This window comes from Ammospiza nelsoni, chromosome 6 (genome assembly GCF_027579445.1).
Source record: "Ammospiza nelsoni isolate bAmmNel1 chromosome 6, bAmmNel1.pri, whole genome shotgun sequence".
NCBI classification, from domain to species: Eukaryota; Metazoa; Chordata; class Aves; order Passeriformes; family Passerellidae; genus Ammospiza; species Ammospiza nelsoni.
This window is the reverse complement of record NC_080638.1, coordinates 40679029-40687456: the sequence shown is the minus strand read 5'-3', so window position 1 is coordinate 40687456 and position 8428 is coordinate 40679029.

Genomic DNA, 8428 nt, shown 5'->3' with positions numbered 1-8428 from the left:
TAAAAATAAACACTAGAGATTTACCAAATTAAACAGAATCCCATTTTTTTAAAAATCATGATTTAACAGCGAGAGGTCAAAGGCAGCTCTGCAGATCTAATTTTTAGTATTCTGTTTTTCCAGTGAGATTGGTACAAAAGCTTCTGTATTTTAAACCATCACTTCCATTTTGGAATCACAGCTGATTTTTCCCCTCCTGCAATTACCAGCATATCCCAAATTCAGGTAAAAACTGTAAAAACCTGACAGGTTTAGGACAAAGACCCTCTTTATTTCCCAGTGTCTGGGCACTGGCAGAGCATTGTGGTGGCCCAATCCTCACCCCTCACCTCTGCCAAGCAGTGGATGGCTCGGGGACACACACACCTGAGTTTCCTTGGGTGTTTGAGCAGAATGAACAACCTGTGTATGCATGGCAGGCAAAGCCACTCAGAACATTCCATTTTTGAAAATGAACCCAACAACAAATGGATCCTGAGCTTCAACGTTTTTGTGACAGCTTTAGCCTGTTACAAAACTGGCCCAGGCATTACCAGTGATGGATGAAATGGGGCTGGGGGCCTGGGGGTGTGTGTGCCCTGTGGGGTCCCACCATCCCCTTGGGTGTGGGACACAATGGGGAGAGACATGGGCAGTCTCAGCCTGGCTCCTTCCAATGTCCTGCTCTGCTCAGATGTCCATGCTCATCCCCTCACCTTTCCAGGCTGTTGGTGCCCTTTGACAACAGCAAAAGTGGGAATGACCTGCTCAGACAATGATCTCCTCAAAAATTAAATGAGGGACATACAAATTGATGCAGTAAACACATTTTGTGTGTCCATAAAAGTGCAAGCCACTAGGTCAAACCCACTCAAGATCCGGAATGGATAGGTGAGACAACCAAGAGGTACATAGCAATACTCTGCTGAATGATTGAAATGTCCAAATGCTTCTTCTTTCCTCGACACTGTCCTTAGAACAAAGTCATCCAAGATCACCCTCTCAATACCAATAATTGAGGTGTTTAAGGTTGCTGAAGGATGGCTGGGAGGCCACTGGGATGCAGATGGTTTCTTCTCATCCATTTTCAGCAGCCGGTGGGTTGGGTGGGTTTCCTTCTGTTGCTTCCAGGAATCAGGGGGAGACCAACCTTCTGATGAGTTTCTTCCCCACTGGGAGAGTCTCACACACCAGCACACACACACAAACAAGCACAAACACACACCCAGAGAACTGGGCTCAGAGCTTCCCCAGGGGAGGGCTGCACTGAGAGGCCACCTGCTTAATGCAGGCTCCTGGAGAGACAAGTGCCTGGGCCTCTGCCATGCTCAAGCCAAACCAAGGCTGGAAATACCTTAGTGCCAGATGCAAGGGGTCGCCAGAACTACTTCCAGCCTTAGGTCATCAGCTCTGTATCAGGGTCTGTTGTTTCACTCTGTTACAGAGAAGGTTACAACCTATGGGTTACTGGAATGTAATAAGTAAATAAGACCTAATTAAATAATAGCTGTTCTAAGTGCCTTAAGGAGATACAGAGCTCTTTAAAGGATGGAACTTTCACATATTCTCAGATAATAAGGTTATCTGCACAGTAGTTCTCAGGTTTTTGGCAGATGCATATTCAACTGAGAAGCTGGAACCTTTCAGCCTACTGTGCTGGCTTAAAGGTTTGCCAACTCCTTTAAGTTTCTGGTAAGAAGAAATACTTTAATATAAATTAATATGTTTTCTAAGTCATAAATATGTTCTCATTGTATATATTGCCTTCATACTAGAAATGCTGGAATAGAATAAAAGCAATGGTATATATTAATCACATAAGATATGCATGGAGAGGAGTAATACCTTTTTAAATTTGTGATTTCAGAAGGAGAGAGGTCACTGTACTTAACCAGGTGAATCGTTTGTGACTGGGAAATCCAAGAACAAATAATCAAAATACATGTATTTTGGCTTGAATAATTCATAGCAGCCAGATCCTCCAGACTGCAACAAATACACAGCACACGTTGATGAGGTAAAGTATGACAGTGCTGTTCCCATGTCAGTAACATTAGTAAGGAAAAAAAAATTAAGAAGAGGGAAAACCACAAAGAAAATATTAAAAAAAAAGAGGAAAAAAATTTCTCAATTTTCGCCTCAAAGTATCAATAACGCCTTTCAATATTGAGCTGCAAACCACAGCTAAACCCCTATGAAAATAGTCAATACACAGACACACGAGGACACAGAGCTCTTTAATTTCCTGAAGACTGAGGCTAGAGCTCTCCTCAGATGCAAGGACCTGCGCTCTATAGGCTTTGTGGTTTGGCACAGGTTCAGCCTGAGCCAGAATGAGGGAGCGGGACACTTAGAAAATTAAAGATCGACGTAGAGAAAAAAAAAAAGAAAGTTTTTCCAATATAACACCGCTTTAATTACAAATTTATTGCTCGGCTTACAAAACACGGGGGCGCCTCGAAACGCTCAGAGGAGGAATTAGCGCCGGGGCGGACCAGACGTTTGTCACGGCGGCGGGCCCCGGGCCGCTCTGCCCTCCCTGCCCCGCGCGCCCCGCCGGTGTCGGAGCGGCGGCCGCGGCCCCTCTCGGGCGGGGCGGGGCGGGCCGGGCCGGGCCGGGGCGGGGCGGCTCCCGGGCGGCGCTGCGGCCTCGCCGCCGGCCCCGGCGCCCCGGGCGGAGCGCGCTGGGCGGGGGGCCCCGCACGCCGCCCAAGGGGGATTTCCCGCTCACGGCCCCGGGTGCGTGGGGCTTCCGACGGCGGCGGGGGATTACCGGCCCCGGGACGGGGGCGCTGCGGCCGGGACTGCGGGCAGGGCGAGCGGCGGGCCGAGGAGCGATCCCCGGCACGGCGGGGCTGCTCCTCTCCAGCCCTCCCGCTGCAGAATGCGGGGGTTCCGCGTCGGTGTCAGCCCGTGGCTGTGTCGGGAGCCACACGCCCCTACAAACAGGGGTTCAGCGCCCCCGCCCCGCCAGATCCGGCTGCTGAGCCGGCTCCGGCCCAGAGCTGCAGGCAGCGCCTGCTCAGGGAATCCCCTCACGGCTGGCAGCGGCTGGAGCGCTGGGGGATTTACTCTTCCTCTTCCTCCTCCTCCTCCTCTTCCCGCTGCCAGCCGAGCCCCGGAGCGAGTTGGAGGCGCCCGCGGCAGCCCTGGGGTGCGGAGCCTCCTCCCCCTGGGCCGCCGGCGCTCCCCCCGCGGGGCTCCCGCAGCCTCACTGCCCCTGGGCCGCTCCCCCCGCGGGGCTCCCGCAGCCTCACTGCCCCTGGGCCGCTCCCCCCGCGGGGCTCCCGCAGCCTCACTGCCCCTGGGCCGCTGGCGCTCCCGGCCACCGCTGAGGCGCCGGGGAAGCAGCTCCCTGGAGGGTGGGTATCCGCTAAAACTGCCTACCTGCCTGCAAGGTTATTTATTTATTTATTAACTGTTCTTCTGATCTGTGGTTTTCTCAAAATAAATGGAGGACTGCCCCCTCCCCCAGTACCCTTTATCTAAGTCGGACTTAAATATATGCCAATGGCCCCTGTTATAATCATGAAATCAAGCCACCTCCATGCCAACGGGTTTGTCGTGTGTGTGAAAATGCCAGTCCCGTCGAGGGTGGATGTGAAATCTGATCTTGCTTCAGTCTCAACTGAAAGAAATGATTCATGCTTGACCGTGTCTCCTTGATATTTCTTATTTCGACTTTTCCTGCTTCCTCTGTCCTGCCTCCTGGTTGACACTCTTTCCAAGGGGTCCTTCAAACACTCGAGGATTGCAATAACAGTGCTATAGTCAAATATTTCCTTGAAGGGTTTTATTACTGGGCTATCTAGAACAAAAACAAAAGGCATTTTTCAAAACATCTCTTTAAAAGAAAAGCAGACATCAGTTGTTAAAATAAAGGAGGTTACATGGCAAGCCACTGGTGCATTTAACAGTATCCTCTCCTTCTGAGCTGCACAGTATTTGGTCTTTATTTCAAGAAGCCATTGTGAATGCCTGATTGCTGCCCTCAGTTTTAAGGAGTTTGCTCCCTAGGTGATGGACACTATTTTGCTAGCAGGGGTAACACTGGACATTGTCCTCAGCCAGATGTCTGCCACATCTGCAGGCAGGTGGAGGAAGGCAGCACTTAGCACAAAGGGTTGTGAGTGTGAGGAATTCAGGCTCAAAGACCCTGAACAACCGGGGAGGTGGCCTGTGCCTGTAGAGAATGACTGAAGCAGGGATGAGAATGATGAGCAATGACGGCTTGGAAGAAAGACTGAGGACATGGAAGGAAGGGATATAAAGCAGACTGTAAGCAGGGGAAAGTAGACCATGTGGTCACAAGTCAGGAGAACTGAGGGTGCCAGGAAAGGCACGATGACTGCAGAGAGCAGATGGCTGATAGGGGTTAGGGGACAACGTGAGTGTGGACCACACCTGGAGCAGCTGTCTGCCTTTTCTAGGAAGTAAAAAATAATAGGAAAGCAATCTGCTGGCTGTTGCCCCCAGTGCAGACAACAGGACACATACAGTGGAAGTCCGCCTCTGAACAGCAAACAAGGAAGCTTGCTTTTTTATGTGTGTGTTTAAGGCTGAATTTGACCTCGAGCTGATGTCATGCAAATCAAGGGCTGTCTGTTTCCCTCTAAAAGGCAAAAGAAGTCCAAGGAATCAGCCTAAAATGAAGAGCTACTTATGTTTGAACATCTCCTGGTTTGGGGAGTCCAGAGAGGCTGAGTCAGGGGCTTCAGAAGTTGCTGTCACCTTTGCCTGGGGTCAGAAATAGCCACTGCTGTTTATTTGCAATTTGCAATACACACTAGGCCATTTATAAACCTGTGGAAGGACAGTCCCTGCTGCTGCGCTGTGCAGTCGAAGGATTTGCAAAATGGGATCACTAGTGTTTCTTGGTATTATAATGTCACAGTGTCTCCAGGTTGGTTTCAAAGCATGTAAGAGCATGTGGAGAGCACTACTGCAAAAGTTACAAAGCTATAGGCAATAGAGACTCAGGTTAGATAAGGGGCTGGCTGGGTGGAGCTGGTGAACAATGCACGAAAGTGCTTTTCTTTCACTGATCTTGGTTCAAATTAAGGTTAAATTCCAAAGGGAATGTATTTTTTTTTCCCCTCTCTCAATCTCTCTCTCTCTCTCTCTCTCCAGGAAGAGGTTTTAAAGGCCATCATTTTCAGTTAAAAAAAAAAAATCACAAAGAAAGATACATGTTAATACAAATGTAGCATTCCACAGAGGGGAGCCAAGAGCTGCGGGTGTCGCACCCACAGCTTTTATTCAGCCAAAGCAAGTTCAGCAGTTTCAGCACCTGGCAGGGGCAGGATTGATCCTGCTGCCAAGAAATGGCTATAGTAAAAGCAAGACCACTCACATGCCACAGAGTCTCTACAGAAAAAATGCTGATATACAGGAGTGGGAAAAGGGATTATGGAAATAATACACAGAATTCAAGTAATTTTTACTGAAACGACACATTTAATTTGTGTGGCTCAGAAATCATTACCTTTACCCTTGTAAAAAAGGTATATTAACATCTAATCTACGCAAGTATGTAACAGAAGGAACTAGAATATGACTTTTTCTATTAAATCGATGAAGCCTGGTGCTGTAACTAAAGGAAAATGCAACAGGGCTTCCAGGTTGCTACCCTTAGACCTGCTTTTGTTGGAGTGGGGGGAGAAAAGTAAAAAGGAAAAAAAAACTGGATCATGTTCTTCACAAAGCAAACTTCACAGATTTATTTTGCAATCTGTCCATCATTACTTTTCTGCTTTAGAGCTGGTGTTGCAGGGTGCTGTAAGAAAGTGCAACAGATTCTGTGTCCTCCCAAAATCTGAAAGCAGAAAGTGGTCTCTCCTGTGATAAGAGCTCCCCAAAATGCAGGGGCAAAGGTGGCACACATTTAATGCTGGCTTTTCTTTGGTATGACAAGAGCTCTTGAAAATCAATGGGGAAATCTGTGGTCTTGATCCTGTGAGATAGTACAAGTTTGCTGTAGGGGAGTTCCTGGCTCTCAAAGGAGTACACAGAACCTCCTCCCACAGCCTGCTCCCCAACCAGAGAGAAGCAGTCATTTCTGCTATGCTCATGGGCATTTGTCCTCCCTGTGGCTGCTCTTGTCTTTAAAGGTAAATGAGACATCAAAAAATGTTATATGCCAGCACAAACTACCATTTCCCCCTCAGCTATATGATCTATGTGCCTCCTACATGGTACACAACACAAATCCACAAAATACAAGCCTTTGTTTTATGAATTTTGTCTCTTTTCCTCTACCAAAATAAAATATTTTGGCCTACCAGTACAATGAGTGCCTAATATTAACCCTCAGTAGCTCCTCATTACCATTAGAAGGCTGGAGCAGGGACTTGAGAATGATTGCTTCACGTGTCTTATGGCTGTGCAGCCCAAGGTAGCTGTGCTGGCTGTATTTTAAGCAGTATGTTAACATTCTTAGCAATACTTTGGTCAGACCCCAGAGCTATTCCATGTCAGCCCACCTAAATAACATTTAAGTGTCGCAGAGCACAAAACATTGCTTAATTGAACAATAGTAGCTTAGAGTCCATCAGTGCCATAGCTGATCATCAAATGCAGCTGATGATCAAATTATTGATGGACTCCAAAGCTAAGTTACCAGCTGGACACTTTTTCAGCCACGAGGGCAGAGACTGCTGTCAGGTAGAACAAAAGTCAAGTGAATTCAGAGTTCAGCCTCACAGATGAGAAGTGTCTGCTAGGGAAGATGGATACTCAGTGCTGGTATTCAGCTCTGCAGATTTTTTGTTCCTATGATATCCTTCCCCACGTCTTTGAGTCCTGTTTTTGACCTCCTCTTTCTTAACCAGCATCAGTGCAGTGTTTCTCACCCCCTTTTCACGAACAGTGCAGTATAACTTTTCCTACTCAGCAACTGTCATCCCTTCCTGCCAGCCCTAACTGCCTCTTGGCATTGCTCCCTCCCTGTCATCCTCATGCCAAGAACAGCCTCACCCCCACTCTGGGAGCACAGCAATATTCCAGCCCATCACATCTGCCCCCCAAATCACTTCTTTCCATTGACATTCCACTAACCTCTACCCAGCCACTATTCTTACCATCCTTTGACATAGCTCAAATTACAGTATAATTAAAATCACCATGGAACACAACTAAACCAACAAGATTAACTACACAATCACTTTGGGATTTTTTTTTTCAGCAGCCTGACAAGACATCTACCTGGCTTCAGCAACTCTGACTTTCAGATGGTTGTGACAAGGATATATTTCTTTCCCTATTGGGCAAGATTTATGGTCTAGCAACAAAAATCCAGGATGTAGGCATCACTATTAATGAAGCAGAGTTCACTGAAACGAACTTCCTAAATCTATTTTACTACCTTTTTTTTTTTTCTTTTTTGTATTACTCTTTTATTACTGTTTTCTGCCTCAGATAGTTTTTTCTCTAGTCTCTTCCACATCCAGAAATTGTTAGAGAGGAATGGAAATAAACACTCCGAAGGGCTGTCTAGGACAAGGAGCACAAGGTCCTGGGGTGATGCTGTGGCTTAGAGAACGAGCCCGCTCCTTGAAGTCAGGAATGCACACAAAAATCAGCTCTATATAGACCACATCTGAATGCAGGAAAAGGCTGTTGTGTGCAAGGAAAGCATCTGCATGTCCAAGAATTAGAAATGCCTTACTGTCTGAGCAATAAGTGGTATCAGAAACTCATCCTGTTCAGTTTATCCAAAAGAAGATTAATGGTAATCTCTTCATGGTCTCCAGATACCAAAATGGGGAAGAATTTGGGGAAGTACATTGCTCTTTGAGTTCTCAGGAAAAGGAAGCATAATGGGAGCCATAGGTCTGAAGCTGAAAGAAGACATGCTAGAAAACAAGTTCAACAGATCATCTGTGCAGTCCTTCAACACAGATCTGTAATTCCCCACACATTTGTAGTTCCACCTGAAGGCCTGGGACTTCAGGTGTTACAAACCAAGGAGTGCTGGAATTGATGTAGTTGTGGTTGTTATCCTGCTTTCCTAGGGCAAGTGCAGCTGGAAAGCAAGAGTAAGTCAAAAATGAGGAGCCTGCCATCTGCTTTTTTGTATGTTGATTCTATAGTGCTTCTCACATTTATGATGTGTAATAGCTTTTCAACCTTTTAAAAGCTTTTTCTTTGGGGTTGAAATATGCTACATGCACATATTATAATCACCATAAGTTGACATGGCAGCTAGCTAGATACCTGTGCTGTATACCAATCATTTAGGTAAAAGAGTAACTGAATAGGAACTAAAGACATAACTTACAGGTTTTGCAAGCGGGGGGTGGGGCAGAAGGAGGGAACAGGACATGCCTGTGACAGGTGGTGGTATATCTCCTACACATCCTGGGTCAAGAGGGTAATATGTGGTTCAGCCTGCCAGACCTCAGCTTGCTTTACCACTAGTGGAAAGCAATAGTCATGGCACCTAGTCAGA